We start from the raw sequence: 18,307 nt of genomic DNA on the forward strand, positions 1-18,307 counted from the left end.
ATGAATACACACGAAGGTCAAGTTTGGGCATTTTTAGCTGTTTTGGGTATGTCTGAAGCAGGTCTGCCTGCCTGCCTTCTAGGGTGGGTCTGCCGAATTGGACAAATCGCCTGTTGTATTGTAATCATGTTGACGTTATTTCCCAGAGGATATTTGTTTGATTGGTCCTTGTTACTCTGTTCAGAAAAGAGTACAGAACTTCATTCAATGAATGAGCCTGGTCTGAATTGAGAAGTCAAGTATGAATGAGGAAGTGGACAGGACTCTCCAAGTGTTGTTGAGAAATAAATGCCCTGGCTTAGTGCATGTTTTTCCCACCTCTCTGATGGGGGGCGAGGCGGAGGAGGAGAGGCGGGGAGAGAGATTAATGACTGTGTGAACCAGTCACTGTTCAATGATATAGAACTTGAAAACAGTTGAATTTGTTAAGCCTGAACAGACGTAGGGCAGTGTTGCGTCACAGGCTCAGAACCGGTGACTAAAATCTGACCTTTATATCTTCCCTCTTCTTTCACTCCCTGTCTTTGAAACAAGAACTACAAAGACTTGAAATCAGAACCTAAAGCTGAGAGAGAAGAACAAATGCAATAGAAGTATGATGAGTCTGCACTGGGCAAGGGAATCCTCCCTACAACGTGGTCTCAAGGTAGAGGGAGGCTACATAGAGGTGAGGTCTGCAGAGGTTCTGGTGGCTGTTGATGGCCAGCAGTGGGTGACAGGAATTGGAAGGAGAAGGTTTCCTCCAGATCACGGAAGAAGATCATTCATGAAAGGTGAACTGCATACTCGCATTTTCGGGAGGAGGCAGTGGAGGAGAGCTGTGGGCACAAGTAACACCAGTCCTGGGCATTCTGAAAAGACTCAGAGGGTGCAAGAGTTCTTACTAGCAGCATACAGTTGGAAGGTCAAAAAGCTTCTTCCCATGGTCACTGCTTTCTGCTCCCGTCACCTTGGACAGTGTTTACTCTCTTTATCTTGTGGCTCGGGCAGCAGGAGACTTTGAATTTCAGTGATCTTTAGAAATAACATTTTCATATGCTTTTTCTGATTATACAAAAAAAAAATCAGTGTTCACCATGGAAAACAGAAAAACATCACACGCGCGCACACACACACACACACACACACACACACACACACTGGGGTAGATGATTTCTTATTACAGGCCATAGGGAAGTAAGAAGATAGGATATGGAAATATGGATAATTAAATATAAAATTGTAAACCCTCTCTCTCATCATGGGTGGGAATTTGGGTGTTTGATTCTTCAGTGGTGTTCCTCTACATTCTTCTACATTATTTCTTTCAAACAGAATCCCATCCATGGGATTACTGGATTGAGCATTTCTAAGGTTCTTGATATATATTGCCAAACTGTTTTCCCTACTAGGTCATACCGATATGCGTGGCCACCAGACATATATAAGGAAGTTGGCTTTCATGGCAGGAAAATGGTACCTCACTGTTGTTTTAATTTGCAGGTTATTTGCAAAACTGACTTTCTTCCTAATGTTATACACCAGTATTTCTCTTTTGTGAATTAGACTGTTCCTTTCGACTTTCTTCTGTTGTTTTACTTCTCAGATTCCATGATAAGACCTTGTGAATAGAATACTGAATTAATAAAATACTGAATGACTTCCTTGTGTTGAAAATCCTTCCCCATCAAAAATTATCATTATTAACTTAATTTGTTCACATTCCACTCAAATTTCTTATTTTGGTCACCACTTTTACGTGGCCCAGAAATAGGCCATTTGTGAAATATCTGTATGCGGCAGGTTTTTTACCAAAGAAGTGCTTAGGGAGGGCAAAGGACTGTCAACTTCTGAAGGCAAATTATAAAAATGAAAAAGGTTGTTTGTTGTTTTTTTTACTTTTAAGAATAAGAAGATGCCTTAATTCTTCTTTTTTTTTTTAACATCTTTATTGGAGTCTAATTGCTTTACAATGGTGTGTTAGTTTCTGCTTTATTCCTTAATTTTTCTTATGGCAAAGACAAAGAAGGGTTGGACTAAACTTCACAGGCCAGAATCTTCTGATATTTAATTTTTTTTTCTATAGAATAACAGTACAATATCCAAATCAGTGTCACTTCCTAGAATTAAAAGCAAAACAAAACTTTTACTGCACAAACAGCAGAATGGGGGCTTCCCTGGTGGCGCAGCGGTTGAGAGTCCGCCTGCCGATGCAGGGGGCACGGGTTCGTGCCCCGGTCCGGGAGGATCCCACGTGCCGCGGAGCGGCTGGGCCCGTGGGCCGTGGCCGCTGAGCCTGTGCGTCCGGAGCCTGTGCTCCGCAGCGGGAGAGGCCACAACAGTGAGAGGCCCGCGTACCGCAAAAAAAAAAAAAAAAAAAAAAAAAAAACAGCAGAATGTTCCTGAGAGGCATTCAATGTGACAGTACACAGATGAGATAGCAGCCAGAAGCATGGAGAAATTTCTCTAAGTCACAGATGAGTTGGAAGAAGGCCCAGGCATAAATCAATTCCTTGATTCCTGGTCAGTGTTCTTTCTATAGCACCCCAACTCCTCAGAGCCTGACATCTTCTACAAAATATTTCATTTAAAAATTCCAATGAAAACAGCTATCCTATTATGTAGCAAGTAAAACCCTTATCATTTTATGAATGGGATTATATTCAATCATTTGTGATGTGTGCAGATGCCCTGTTTAACACCCTCATTATATGATCTTACTCTCTCTGACATATCTATTCAAACAACAGCAGGGACTGTGCCTATGAACTACGCTATTTGTCATTAAAAAATGAAAGAGTGGGCATTTCTTACAGCTTTACAATAAGAAGCCATTTAATTAGAGGAGTAGAATAAAAGCCTTTGTTTTGCTTCTACTCAAAGTTTGCATTTGCAATTGACACAGAGATCCCGCTCACTTCAACAATGGGGAATTTAAATGGTGAGGTTTCACAATCCTTAAGGGGGAAGAAAGTCTATGTGACAATGTTCAATCCACTGAATTCACTATTAAGTAAGAGTCCAGTTCCATTCACATGTGCCAACTTCCTTCCAGGAAATCCTGTTTGAGAGGAAGGCAAACTAAGATCACCCATGATGTGCCAGATACTTTCATATACTGCATGTTATCTCAATTAATCCTAACAGTAACTGCCAGAAGGTTGGTAAATTTGCCGAAAAAGTAAAAGTGCCGTACAGAGAAAGCCACTGTACTGGGAAGGGCAGAACGCTCGGCTGCTGGCTGGCTCTGGTTTTATCACACAGGACAAGACCAATATGTAGTCAACCTCATGACGGTGTTGTTTTGTACCCAACTGACATCCAAGGTATCTTTCTGGCTGACTCAGTGTTTTGAGACCATCCTATCTGCAGCCACACTATAGTTGTCTTGGATGCTGGAAACCACTTGATTCCACTTCAAGACGTAGCTGTTTGGTGAAGGAAAACAGTAACTCTGATGGAGAGAAATAAGCAGTGGCTTTGAACACTTCTCTCCAATTTTCCATCATGGAACTGTTTTTTAGAACACAACAATCTTGAGAGTTAGAGAGATCTTGCGAATCACCTGGACCAATCACCTTTTCAAAGAGCTACCCTTTCTTCCAGCATCCCCATCAGGGGTCCCCCAGTCTCACTGATGAAGACAGGACCCTCTGCACTCAACACTTGACCACATGGCAACCAAATCTAGTTTTCCTATGGCTCCAAGAGTTAAAAAAAAATTTTTTTTTAACTGAATACAACACAGTACATGTCTTTGTTAAGTTCTAAAGAAAATGCCCATTTGTCAGGAAGACGTGTTGAGGTGAGTTAAGGCTTGTCAACAATTTGTTTTAGGGCTCCTGCACTTGTCTCAGTTGTAATTGAGAAGATAATGGAAACACACTATTTACTGATGAGAGGCAGGATGGCGTGGGGAAACTGAATGGGCTTCGGGGTCAAACTAATCTGAGTGTGAAGGCAGATTCCAGCACTTACTAAGTGATGTGGCTTTATTCAAGGCTCTTGAGCTCTCAGTGACTCAGTTCCCCCAACTGTAAAGGGGGTTAATGATTCCTAGCTTGCAGGATTGTTTCAAGAATTGGGGATAATATACATATAGTAGCCAGTGCAATGCCTGACACATAGTAAGTGCACAAATGGTATGATTTGAGAAGCCATCACAGACCAAAGACGGTTTTGAAGGAGAACTATTTTTAATGGCTGATGCAGTTCACCAAACACTGCTTGGGTGGCTATGTGGGCAGTGGGAAGAGGTGGCAACATGGAGGCCGAAAGTCTGGATGTCACCTCTCTCCCTAACAAGGTGTGACCTTAGGTTCTCTATTTCAGCTTTCTCATACACAAAATGGGTATATGTTACATCTCAGAATTTTTTTTAAAAAGATAACTATAGGGCTTCCCTGGTGGCGCAGTGGTTGAGAGTCCGCCTGCCGATGCAGGGGACACGGGTTCGTGCCCCAGTCCAGGAAGATCCCACATGCCGCGGAGCGGCTGGGCCCGTGAGCCATGGCTGCTGGGCCTGCGCGTCCGGAGCCTGTGCTCCTCAACAGGAGAGGCCACAACAGTGAGAGGCCCGCCTACCGCAAAAAAAAAAAAAAAAAAGATAACTATAAAAATTTGGGAACGTATTTTTTAAAGTATACGAATACAAGATATTGTTCCTGTGGTGGTTCATAAAGTTAAAAAGAATCAAATCAAATCTTCAATGACTGCTTTCAAGCATCCCATATGAAAGGGGATTTCTACTAACTGAGAAAATAATGATACCTTTGAAGCAAAGAATCTGGGCATCTCTTGCTTTTTCTAAAAGTGACTTAAAACAACTGACTGCGACACTCAGGGTATTCTCTTGTCTTCCTCTGGGCATAGGGGGACGCTTATCTGTGGTCTCACTGAAATGATGATCTGATCACACTGATCTGCCTTACAATATTAATGCAAAATTAAAAACATAACCTCTTTTATTCCCAACTAGAAAAAAAAAAATCTAAAGGGTATATGCTCCCTTTTGTTAGTCTACCTGAAGGACATTATAAGCAAGTTTCTGATAAATTTTGAAGCAGGAATGGAACATTTGTGAATGCCTATACTTGTAGGATGGAAAATCAAGAAAGGTAGTAAGGAAAAGGAAATTTAGAAATTTTGTTCATTTCCAAGATGATCAGATGAGTCAGAGAATTCAACATATAGACCCTTCTGGGAGTTCGGATTTAAAACACTTCAAACCCCACATTGAAAGATGTGACTTTTGCCTCCCAGGAAATTTCTCAGCAATTCTGACTTGGAAATTAACCCATCCTTTCTTATGGTGATTGAACATTTCTTTATGCATTGATATTGAAACCTGATCTTAAGGAGTTCCCTGGTGGTCTACTGGCTAGGATTTGGTGCTTTCACTGCCATGGCCAGGGTGTGGCACAGCCAAAATTTAAAAAAAAAAAAAAAAAAAAAACCTCAATAGTTGCTAATTAGATTTTAGATTATACCACGCGCAACTCAAAAAAAAATTCATAAGCCACAAAAATTTATTCATAAAGAAAAGTTTGCTTGTTTTCAAAACAAAACAAATTTTGAAGGGAAAGATAGAGAAAATGACCTAAGAAAAGTCAGGTCAATGGCCAGCTTTCCAGCAGGAGGCACACAGGTCTGCACTACTGTATAAAAGCTGAGTCTTTGTTAATGAGGTAGCACAGCCTCAGCAGTCACCTGGCACAGCCTCTGCCAGGACAGGATTGCTCTCTACTGTAACTAACCACTTGTGTGTTAGTTCAGACCAACTGTGAAGTCATGAAACTTTTCTCAGGCTCAGTTTCCTCATCTGCAAACCGTGGGAGTCGCCTCCTAGGGTGCTGGTTTCACTTAAACAAACAGCCTGTGCAGAGAGTACTTAGCAAATCCACTCCCAGAAAGACTTCTCTCCTTCCGCCCTTTCAGGTGATAACATTTACAACCCACCTTTTATAAAATCATTTAATTTGAAAGGGCTGGCACACACAGGGAATAATTTGCAGCTCATAGAGTCATGTTTTTAATCCCCCCCACCACCAAATTTATTAAATTGTGGGGTATTCTTACAAAGAAATACGATGCAGCAATGAAGGAATATATAGCTACATAAAGTAATGTTGAGTGAAAGAAGCCGGGTACAAAAGAGCACATACATATGATTCCACTTTTATGAAGTTCAAGAACAGCTAATGTATGGTGATAGAAGTTAGAATAATGGTTACCTGGAGCAGGGTGGGTGACAGAGAGGAGAGGCACAAGGGAGCCTTCTGGGACACTGAAAATGTTCTGTACCTTGAACTAAGACTGGTGGTTACACAAGTGTATGTAAAAATTCAAGCTGTACACTTAAGAGTTGTTCATTTTACTGCCTTTATGTTATACTTGAATAAATAATATTTGAAATAATATTTTCTAAAGCACTTACTTGACTTAATTTCATTACATGGAAGTTTTTCTCTCATGCATTCTTCTAGGCTCTTTTTGTATAAGTGATAAATATATTCACTGGTACCTCATAATTGTAGGAATAAAATATTACTCATATATTAAATTTTCCAAATAACTGAATGTATCCATTTAAGTAAGAAAACTATTACTTTCTTGGATGAAAATCTTTATAAAATGATTTGTAGTCCTATCATCTTAAATGCTACTGAGCACATTCTTCTTCTTAGTGAACCAAGGCTATCCTTAGAAACTTATATGGTTGAGCTGAGCTGAGAGGAAATGATGGCTTCAGGGGCCATTGCTTCTAAACTGGGTGACAGTAATTTTTGCCCCTTCCCTGTTATCAGGGGCTATTTTTCATTGTTACATGCCTGCCGCTAACCTTCCTGGTTCTTACCATTTGCTTTCTTTCATTCATTTATTCATGTATCTGGTACCTGTCTTTAGAATGCCCAGTATGTGCTAAGCACTGGAGATATAGTGGTGAATAAGACACTTGCAATCCATAATGTAAGGGGGACTTATTTTTTGGCAGAAGAGGCAAGTATTAATATAAAACAAGGGTGACGACTATCTTAAAGGGACAGGGGTATAGGACCTAATTTAGGGGGTCTGGGAAGGCCACCTTGAGGAAGGAACATTTGAGAACTGAGAGATTAGAACCTAGCCTAGAATGAGACCTCAGTAAGTACTTGTTGAATGAGTGAATGATCATTAGCCAACAAAGAAGAGTTCTGATTTATTGTGCACTGAGAAAACAGGAATTCTACTGAAAGATGTCTAAACCAAGAGCCAATGGCACAGAGTGAGGCCCGGACGGACATAATAGTGTTAATTTTTTGACTACTGTGAAGACTGTTTTTTGCCTTAACTCAAGACCTTGAGTTACCAGACCAGTGAAGGATTTTTAACCGTTGCTTGATTAACCTATACAAATTCAGTGTTTACCAAAACAAAACCAGCCCAAAGTAGCCCTGGGTCTTTATGATGATTCCTCTAGTTTGCCTGCATAGTTCTGATCCCAAGTTCCCATGAATGTGACCTTCCTGGCAAGGGCACCCAAAAAGGTGGTGTCACCCACCCATACCTTCTGGTGACAGCTCTGTCCAAGCAAGCCAAAACAACCATGACTCCTTGGGCATTACCGCACGTTGCAAACCACCGCCTAATTTGGGGCCTATTATTGTCCCTGGAGATTTCACCTTTATGACATATTACAAACCAAGAACTTGCAGTCTAAAGGACAGAAGGAACAGATGACAACAATCTTTGCGGAGAGTCTTTACTCAAATATACGCCTTATAAAGCCAGCCTGATATAGAAGCATTATTAACATATCACATGGAATAGCAGCAAAGTTTAAAATGCCAGAGATAGGGGCCAATGTACACAGGGTTTAATTTGACATCTGAGTTGATCAATTAACAAACTACCATGTAACTGCAAAAACTCCTAATGAGAGGGCTTCCCTGGTGGCGCAATGGTTGAGAGTCCGCCTGCCGATGCAGGGGACACGGGTTCGTGCCCTGGTCTGGGAGGATCCCATATGCCGCGGAGCGGCTGGGCCCGTGAGCCATGGCCGCTGAGCCTGCGCATCCGGAGCCTGTGCCCCGCAACGGGAGAGGCCACAACACTGAGAGGCCCTGCGTACCACACACACACACACACACACACACAGAGACACACACACACAAAAAAAAACCCTCCTAATGAGAGATGTAAATGTAGCCTTTGCTGGCCTTAGTTTCTTACAATTCCATACAGATCTTTGGGACTTCTAATTTTAAAAAGCCAAACAAAGGAACTGCACGGAATAGGAATTTCCCAGTGAAATAAAGGGAAGCAGGGAATGACAAGTATCTAAAGGGGATTTATTTTTAGAATTTTTTCCAGTCTTTCTGTTCCTCTGACAAAATTTCAAATGTAAAACTGTATCAACCTACTTCAGAGACAGTGGAATTAACACATGACTTCCTTCCCCGGTCAGGGTCTATTTTGGATTTATGAGGTATCATTGAAGGTCAAAAGTTTGACAGACTCTTAAGCAATCTAGGTGCATCTATAGGACAGACAAGTAGAGAGCAAGTATTCTTACCCCTGTTTTGAAATTTTAGAAGAGGTAAGAACAATATTGATCTGATTGTGGCAAGTTACATAAACTTCCAGTAGTCAGGGTAGTGAAATGACTCAATTTTCTGATATTCATATAAAAATAATTGGGCTTCCCTGGTGGCGCAGTGGTTGAGAGTCCGCCTGCCGATGCAGGGGACACGGGTTCGTGCCCCGGTCCGGGAAGATCCCACATGCCGCGGAGCGGCTGGGCCCGTGAGCCATGGCCGCTGAGCCTGCGCGTCCGGAGCCTGTCCTCCGCAACGGGAGAGGCCACAACAGTGAGAGGCCCGCGTAACGCATAAAAAAAAAAAAAAAAAAAAAAAAAAAAAATAATTAAATCTGCTCTCCCTCAAGTGAACTGGATGTCTTTGGCCCTCCACAGTTGTTAGATTTAGTCCCATTTGCCTAAGTACACAAAGCCACATGGACGTTTTTCCCATGAAGGAAGTTTCCTCTAATTTTGAAACAATCATTTATTCCAGCCATTTTGCAATGACTGGGAACTTGTCAGAAGACTCTCAGCTTCTTACTGCCAGCGTTACTGGGCAAAAGAGTACCCAAATCACATTCTTTCATAAATCAATATGCTTGCAGTCTGATCTTAACTTTAGTTCCCTCTTCATGCTGAGGTTTCCCACCATAAGATAAACACACTAAAGATTCCATATGCTTGTTACACCGCAAAGACTATACTGCAACTTCTTTCCCCAAAAACTGGCCATTACAGAAATCTTTTGCAGCTATTCTTTTTCTAGATTTTCCTATCTCCCGTTTGGGTTTTAGCCACTAATAACACAGTTCCAGGTATCTGTGTCCAGGATATCATTATTACACTTGATCAAAAGTAAACATTTGATTACGGCTCTAGTTTTATCATGTACGCTCGTATTTTCTACAAAAGAAAAAAAAATAAGCTAGAATAGAAATACTTAGTATTCTCAAGAAATACTGTCATTAGTTTCTCCAAAACTATGTATGACCAGTATATAAAGTTACTCCTAGCAACTGCGTTCTAAAAACAAAAGTTGAGGATAAGAAGCAGTCTTTCAAGCTGACCTTTAATCGGGGTAGGGGATGGGGGAGGAAAGAAAGTTTAAGAGTATTTTCAAGCAACCAGAACCACCATTTAGCGAAAGCTTTTCATGGAATGAGTCACGGGGTATAATGAAGCGCAAATCACAAGGTTACACGTCGTCTCCTAGAAACGCCGCACCTGGTTCCGAATTCTTTGCTAGAGCAAATGCTAAGTTCTGAATCAGGCCCCTGGAAAACCTCAAGCACAGGCAGATTTCACCTCCTCCATGACACACACCTCCCCCTAGTAAAACTGAAAACAACGTTTGACTGAAACTGAAGATTACAATTATCCGGGGACTCCAAGCCACGGAAAAATAAGAGTTTGCAAAGCAATCACTTGGCCCCCTTCATCCCCTCACCATTCCCGCCCCTTCAGCAGAAGGGAAGCCGAATCGGTACGCAATCTGAAATTCTAAACATGTATAAATTCTAAACTATGAAACAAGTACCTGCCAAACACCTGGAGCGCTCTTTCCCCGGCTGGCTCTCTCCTCCCACACGCTCTGGCAACGGAATGCCCTTCAAAACCATGGCTCAGTGCTTTTGGTAAATGTTTTACGAGACACTAAACAGCCTTGAGTCCCACCCTCAGAGCAAACACCATTGAGAGAACACAATATAATGGTCGCAGAGATATCGTGTGATGTGCAATGATGCAAATGAACAGGCGGGCTCTATTTCCACACTTCTCCTTAAGGGGAAAAAAATCCCAGACTTGCAAGGGGTGGGATGGAGGGCGGCTAGAGGAAGGGCTCGCAGAAATAAACCTTAATACTAGAAGCATTCGAGTTTTGTGTGGTGTTCTGTTTTGGTTAAAGTGGCATTATGATAAGCTCGTTGTTCTAATCCCCAAGCAAGTCTTGGCTTTCTAAATGAAAAAGTGTTAAAGGCAAGAGTTAACAGAGGGTAGAGTCCCCCAGTGAATCTGTAGACACCAGCGCAACTACACATGTACCATAGATTTCTATTTTTCAGAGGAAATCCGACTCCAAAAAAGCTTTTCATAAACCATCTTCCACAAAACACAAAATGTACTCCCCATTTTCCATATCCCTCAAGTAATTCACAGTTAAAAACCAACTCTGCTCCAAACCAGAAGTTTTGCATTCCATTCGAGTTAACAATTACAACTGGAGGATAACAGAAACTTGCTGGCACTGAATTATTAGCATACCCAGAATGTCAGGTGCCTCTTGGTACCACCAGGGTTAACAAGATAAAAAGAGAGGGTGTCCAGGGATCGTCGGCCTGGCTTTACAGAAACTACATATGGACATGGCTGGAGTCTGGGGCTCAAGTGGGCCGCTTGCACCTACCTGCTCTTGGAACTGAGAAATGAGAAAACAGAATTATCAAGTGACGGTCAAGCCTACTCTATGAAAAGAGACCAAGGCTGTAGAGAGGAGAAGAAAGAAGTGACTTTGGCTTTGGAATCTCACACACAGCCAGGTTAGGCAACTATGAAAACCGTTTCTCTGGGCCCTACCCCCTAACCCAGTCCCCAGGAATACTTAGAATTCTGCATTTCATACCTTTAGTATATCCAGCGGGGAAAAAAGAAAACTGAACACAGAATTGCTGTCATGGCTTTTCTTCACACCAACTGTGTGATCTTGAGCAAATCACTTAACCTCTCTGAGCCCGTTCCCTCATCTATAAAGTAAAAATGTCTAGAAACAGAAAAGATTTGCCAAAGAACTGACAGCACTCCCAATCTGAGAGCCTAGAAAATGGCATATACACATTTTCAAAGCATTTTAGGGTTGTTGTTCATTTTTTTCTCCCCCCTACCTCCTGTACATAAGTCTTATCTTGTTTTCAATTTCCTTGTATCACAGATGCCTTAGGTTAGGGCTATGACTGATCTGCCTTGGGTGGATATCCTAAATGCCCGTTATCTGCCTCTCAGGGGCGTGGTGAGGGGGCCTTCCCGGTCTCCAGCCCAGGCTGTCAGTGCCTGTGCTTTCACATTTCTCCTCTTGAATTCATCTTGCCCTCTAACACAGATACCTGCCTGCCTCCCTTTCCTTTTCCTTCTGTCTTTTTTTTTCTCATTTTCTCTTTCTTTTTTCCCCTTTCTACCCTCCTTCCTTTTCTGCCCTGCATCCTTGAGAGAGAGATGTGCACAGCAATTATTCCCATCATCCTGTTTCTTGTTATTTTACATGATATATCAAACAAGCCGGTGAGGGAGGTGAGATAGATGTGTTATCATCCAGATTCTACTAAAGAGAGATCCAGAAAGATTCGACAGCTGGCCCGAGGTCATGGGGCTGAAGTTTGGCTCTCCTGACAGGCCAGGGTTGCCCTACTGCCGTTCCTGGCCCTGACCACCTGACTCCCCACCCTCAAATGTACCTCTTCTCAGTGCCCCAAAGTCCCCACCTGGTCTAATCGGGTCTCACTACTAATTGTGGCATATTCCCCTCTCAGAGCGTTCTTCTCCTCATCTCCTTTCTTCCCCTCTCTGGACTGTCAAACTCTCACCCTATTTTTAGAGTCTATCTCACTTGACCCCCATAACCCACCTCCTGGCTACTGCTGGCCCTGTGTGCCCTTCTTTAGGCAAACCCAAGAGAAGCAAATCTCCAAAGTGACAAAGCTGCATGACTGGGGAATAATTATTCACTTCATAGGAGTCTTTCCTTATTGGGTACCCATGCCACGCTGCACCAGCATATTTATGTGTACGTCAAAAGTTTTCTAGACCATAACAGTATCCACCTCTGCACCCTTAGCATAGTGTCCAGTGCTTACTGTTAAGGAATATATCTTAATTCTGAAGGAAAAAAATGTGAAGACATAATATCAGAATCCAAAGTAGTGCCTCCATAGAGTAAACTCCAGGAATGACTGGAGGCCCAAGAGTTTAGGGTTTTGATGTAGTAGGTTTTGTTTTGGTTTTGTTTTGTATTCAGAGAGAATGAGAAAAGTGGATTATAAAGACAGGGTAGCAAATAAACTAACCATGAAATCACGCCATGAAACAAGAACCAATGATTAAATGCCTACAATTCACCAGGTACTTGATATACAATCTCATTTAATTTAATCAAACAGAGGAGGAGGAGATAGGTTCAAAGAGCCTGCCCGAGGGCACGCACTTTGCCAATAAGGGCAGATCTGAGAATCAAAGCAGATCCAATCCGAGTCCTCGCTCTTCACCTGAGCCACACTCTCCTGACACAAGGACCCTGCAGCCTGCTCAGTCTAGGGACTAAGTGTCTGTTGCCCAAATCCAGAGCCACCTGTGTATGCTTTCTAGACTCTATGAGAACCCGTTCGGCCCTGTTCTTCAACTCCTTTTCCTTGAGTTCCCCAATCCCTTCCTTTCACCTTTTCTTTTTATCCCCAAGACAATCTATCCTGCTCACTTTGAAATCTACTGACAAACTCTGTTATTGGGGCCCTCATTTGACCACAAAAACCATCCAGATAGTATGGATTTCCCTACTTCACGTACGCCTTTATGTTCGTTTTTTTCCTATGGTCACAAATTTGATACTTGACTTTAAACACTGTAGGTTGTGTTAAAATTCCCTGTGTTACGTATAGCCCTTGGTGTGCTACTGTATTCAAATATTCTACCTCTTGCTGCTCAGAGACTAAATTCTGTGTCCCTGAGGAAGACCCGTGCCTTCTACACCATATCAATGTTTTATAATAGCATTTTCCCACTTCCAGCCAGGCAATTCTAAATCGAGTTTTGTGCTATTGTTTTGGGTATGCCAGCATGCGGGTGAGCCCCTAGTATTTTTAACTGCCAAGTTCTGTTAGGGCAGAAAAAACAACCTCTGGCGTGTGCTGCTCTATCACCGTGGGCCTGTTCCAGAGTGTCTGTGAGTTCCAGGGGCCCACCTCTAGCTTAGGTATATTTGAATCTAGCACATATTTGGCCTGCAAGATGATTCCAGATTCTGAAAGGAGTTTTGTGCTCTCTCGGAGACTAGTGACAGGAGAGGAAGCAGCAGCAGGAGGTGAATATTTTATTTGGAACTAGTAGGTCTCCCAGAATCTTGGAAAGGTCATGAAACTCCCCTGAATCACTCAAGCCACTTCAGTTTTCTGAAGAGGGCTTCAGAGAGCATTGTGAGTGAGGCCTCAGAAACTGCTGGTTCCCTAGTCCAGCCTAAACCAAACCCTAAGGAAGGTCCCAATAGTCCCTGGTGTCTTCCCAAACTGCTTCAGGAAGGAGACGGTGGAACAGATGAAGGGAACACGTGATGAATCTGCACTGTCCAGGAATGTCTTTCACTGGGTCATCAGCCACTAGATCAGCAGTTCTCAAAGTGAGGTAGGTCCCTGGATCCCCTGGGAGACCCTAGGACTCTTTCAGAGGTCTGCAAAGTCAAAACTATTTTCATAATAATACTAACATTTCTGCCCTTTTTTTCACTGTGTTGACATTTGCACCAATGATGAAAAGGCAGAAGGTAAAACTGCTGGTACCTCAGCACAGAATAAGACAGTGGCACAAATGTGTACTAGTAATCATAGCATTTTTTTATTGCCAGGCACTAGAAGTTGTTTTTATTTTATTTTTTTTAAGAGGCAGTTTTTCTTAAGAACATACTTGAAGCAGGAAAATATTAATTTTATTATGTTTTGAGCATATACCTTTTTAAATATTCTTTGTGATGAAATGGGAAGCAAGTACAAGCACTTTTGCTGCATAATAAATTATGATCATAGGCTCAAGGAAAGTCATGTGTGTGACTGAGTTACAGACTGAGCTACAGCTGCTTTCATCATGGAAAGCATGGAACACTATTTTTACTTGAAGCAGATAAACTATGGCTATCCGGATGTGGGTTTTTGGTAGACAATTTCTGGAAAAATGAGTGAAGTGTGCCTGTCACTTCAAAGAACACAACTAATAGTATTACTATTTGTTTCCAATGATAAAATTTGAGCTTTCTAGCAAAAGTTAAAATTTTGAAGAACTTGAATTCACCACCATGAGCTTGACAGCTTGCCAATAATTAAGTGCTTTTCTGATGAGATTAGTTGTGACATTATTAAATGTGATTTTTTAAAATATTGTATAATGAAATGTGTCAATATTTGGATCATCTTCACAACTCAGTAAACTAATATTTTCCAAATGACCAATCCACGATGTTATAGAATCATGCATAGTAAAAGATCCATTCAAAGTACAAGATAAACCAGTGGATTTTAATATGAGTATGAAAAGTTCATTGATATGGTTTCAGATTCTACACTGCAACTAATCTTTAAGAAACTATCTCTTGTAGAGTTTGGGTTTAATATCAAAGAAGAATGTTCTCAATTATCTGAAACGGCTATTACAATACCCCTCCCTTTCCCAAATACATATCTTTGTGAAGCTGAGTATTCTTTGTTTACTTTGATAAAAGTAACATATCTCACCAGATTGAAGGCAGAAGCAGATATAAGAATACAGCTGGGGCTTCCCTGGTGGCGCAGTGGTTGAGAGTCCGCCTGCCGATGGAGGGGACGCGGGAAGATCCCACGTGCCGCGGAGCGGCTGGGCCCGTGAGCCATGGCCGCTGAGCCTGCGCGCCCGGAGCCTGTGCTCCGCAAAGGGAGAGGCCACAACAGTGAGAAGCCCGCGTACCGCAAAAAAAAAAAAAAAAAAAAAAAGAATACAGCTGACTTCTATCAAGCCAGTAATTAAAGAGATTTGCAAAAATATAATGTGGTTTCTACCATCTACTTTTTATATAGTTTTTCATAAAATGTCATTTATGTTAACATAAGAAATCACGATTATTTAAGTACTTAATAAATAAATATTTTTAATTTCTTAGTTTGAATTTCCAATGTGGTAAATAGTAACAGATACAACCCACATAAACAAATACACTTCAGGTTCCTCAATAATTCTTAAGAATGTAAAGACAGGGTTGCCAGATTTAGCAAATAAAAATGCGGGATGCCCAGTTAAATTTGAATTTCAGATAAACAACAAATAATATTTTAGCATAAGTATCCATGCAATATTTGGGACATACTTATACCAAAAAATTACTTATTGCTTATCTGAAGTTTACATCTCATTGAGTGTCCTTTATTTTACTTGCCTGTTAAGATGTGCTGAGCCCAAAAAAGTTTGAGAAAAGCTGCAGTAGACCATGCCCCTCACACATGTACTAACACACTAATACCAACACTTATTAAACACCCACTGTGTACCAGACCCAGCACTAAATTCTTGACAAATATTACCTCTTCAATCATTCCAAAATCCTATGTGGCAAGTATTATTATGATCCCTAGTTAACTAAAGCTAGTTATTGGGGGAAGGCAAGACTGGAACTCAGACACCCAAATCTCAGCTTGTAACTATTAGGCTTACACTGAACTCTGAATAATGGAGAATCCCAAAGATGATGGGGTTTTCTGTGTATTTGCATCTCAAATTTTAGCAAATCGATTTCTGTTGCTTCCCTTCTCTCTGTCTCATAGTTGTGTGTTCTGCTATCAGAACCATGATGAAAACCAAGGCTGTGTGTCAGGGAATTCTATCCAGAACCGGCCATCAGCATTTGACTCGGAGCAGACTTTCCTAATGGATGCTTCCCTGGGCGTGACAACAGCACTGTTCCAGGCTGGGAATTCTAGAATGGAGAAATGGTGCACAGGCACTGCTCGTTACTGTTAATTGGAAGCTGCTGGGAGCTTGGTGCTGGGCTAGGATCATCCTTGAGAATAAATTGGTAAGTTCTCCAAATGAATCCGTACTAGCTGAAGCAAATGCAACCATTGTTGTAAGTGAGCCAAGGTCCTATTATTTGTATGACCATGACCCAGGCCACTGGATATATTTAATGAGCTCAGGTTTGACAGTAAACAAACTAGAGAAAGTAAATTTTTTTATGATCCAGGATGGGGGCAAGGGGGTGCCCCATGATCTGCAAATACAAAAATGAATTTGCTTGCAGCCAACTAGGGGCCCACCCTCAATCACCAAGGGCTATAATGAAATGTAGAAAGTGATAAACATATAAGGGAGGGAGGGAGGGAGAAAGAGAGATACTAGTCTTTCATTCGGGAAAATTTCTTTAACAAAGGGAAGATTTACCTTTCAAATCTCTTTTGTTTTGTAAATTTGGATTTTTATTAGATGTGAGGCACACTACATTATACTAAAGGCAGTTGTGTGTAACCAGAAGCCAAGGGTGATAGAACTTTGAAAATTATCCTGGAGGAGAGAATGAGACAAGGGGAGGGGGAAAAAAGGGTAGATCAGAAAATAAAAGATGCCAGAACTGGGGTGTTGGATAATGAAGATGTGCATTTTAGAAATCAAGGTTTAGTGAGAGCCTAGAGAGCAGGCCGAGGGAGAAAGAGGGTTTGGGGAAACCCAAGGGCCCTTGCTGTGGGGCATCTGAAGGAAAAGTAGAAGAGTCATTTTTTACTTTTAAAACTGTCAACTTTGCCATTCGCCTCAGGCCCACCAGGCAGGGCTGCTGTCTGAGTTCAGATACTGGCCCAGCCCTGCCCTGGTGGCGGGGTCTGCCTTTCCAGCAGTCTCTCTATCTGCACACTCAGTCTAGATAACTCAAGCACTGAAAGGAGTGTCTGCAGAGAGAGGAAAAAGAAAAAGAATAACAAGCTGAGATGCAAGCCCGGCTCCCTCCTCAGATAAGCTTGGGTGACCACGGAGTGTCGCCTTCCCCTTCAAGGAACCCTCAGAATTTATTCTTGTGAATGCTGAATGTCAAGGAGGACACAGCCAGAAACTGTGACTCATCAAATTTCCAACGTCAAGACCAGAATGCACAGTCTGGATCCAAGGACTGGCTTTGCACTCAGAGCACTGAGAGTCAAGGCCTCTGCCTGCTTCAGATACAAAGGCGGTGGAGCCATGGGGCCCGGCCTTCGCCCCACCAGCCCATTGCTTTTCCCTGTCTTCAGAGCCTGGAGAACAGGGAGTTTTATCCCACTGTGTTTGAGCTACAGGCCCTTATGATATCTCAGAAAGCGATCTGCCTTGAAAAGTGGTTGGATCTGTACATGACGGTCACTGGCCATTGGTATAGAGCCAGATAGTAAATATTTTCGGCTCTGCAGGCCATATGGTTACATATTTTTCTTTCTCTTTCTTTTTTGGGGGAAACGCTTAAAAATGTAAAAACCATTCTTAGCTACATACAAAAACTGGCAGCAGAGCAGGCCATAGTTTGCTGATCTCTTACTTAGAGCAAGGGCAAAGGGTGGGCGGCATAAACTGGAGGTTTCTGCACGCAGTCTGGTTGTCATAACATGAGACAGCTGTTCCATTGCCTTCTTACTGACAAAGGCTACCTAATTCTCCATCGCACTTGCCGAGTCTGACATTCTCCACTTGTGGAGGCATCTTCCCTTTGCTATGATCCTCTTCAAAGAAGAATTTAGCTGTAGATCTGGCAGGAAATTAAACCTTCAAATGATAGTGTTATATAGTCAGGAAATTAGATAAAAGGCATTTAAAATAAGCTAGAATATTTTTTAACAGGCTAGTTTTCCATTCTGAGTGTGTGTGTGTGTGTGTGTGTGTGTGCGTGAGTGCATTTCTGTTTAAAATGAACACTATGTATCACAAAATTCCAAACCTGGAAAAAATCTTCCGATGTAGTCTAGTCCATAACTGTTTACATTTGAGGAAACTATGACCTACTTTGGTTAAATGAAATATTTCAAGTTACACATT

The 18,307-nt window shown here is 41.9% G+C and overlaps 1 protein-coding gene and 1 long non-coding RNA gene across 9 annotated transcripts in view; one reads left to right on the forward strand and one right to left on the reverse strand.

The window, feature by feature from the left end:
- The window catches only part of RBM47 (RNA binding motif protein 47), a 166,750-nt gene that overhangs the window by 72,843 nt on the left and 75,600 nt on the right, over positions 1 to 18,307 (reverse strand). The gene's annotated exons all lie outside the window — the stretch shown is intronic.
- Positions 10,786 to 16,592, forward strand: LOC116754052. 2 transcript variants are annotated; one of them, XR_004349924.1, is made up of 3 exons: positions 10,786 to 11,076; positions 13,816 to 13,921; positions 16,081 to 16,592. It is a non-coding gene; the product is annotated as an uncharacterized LOC116754052 (long non-coding RNA). The 2 variants fall into 2 exon arrangements; XR_004349925.1 differs by lacking the exon at positions 16,081 to 16,592 and adding an exon at positions 15,025 to 15,127.

The sequence above is a fragment of the Phocoena sinus genome, chromosome 5, assembly GCF_008692025.1.
Source record: "Phocoena sinus isolate mPhoSin1 chromosome 5, mPhoSin1.pri, whole genome shotgun sequence".
Lineage (NCBI taxonomy): Eukaryota > Metazoa > Chordata > Mammalia > Artiodactyla > Phocoenidae > Phocoena > Phocoena sinus.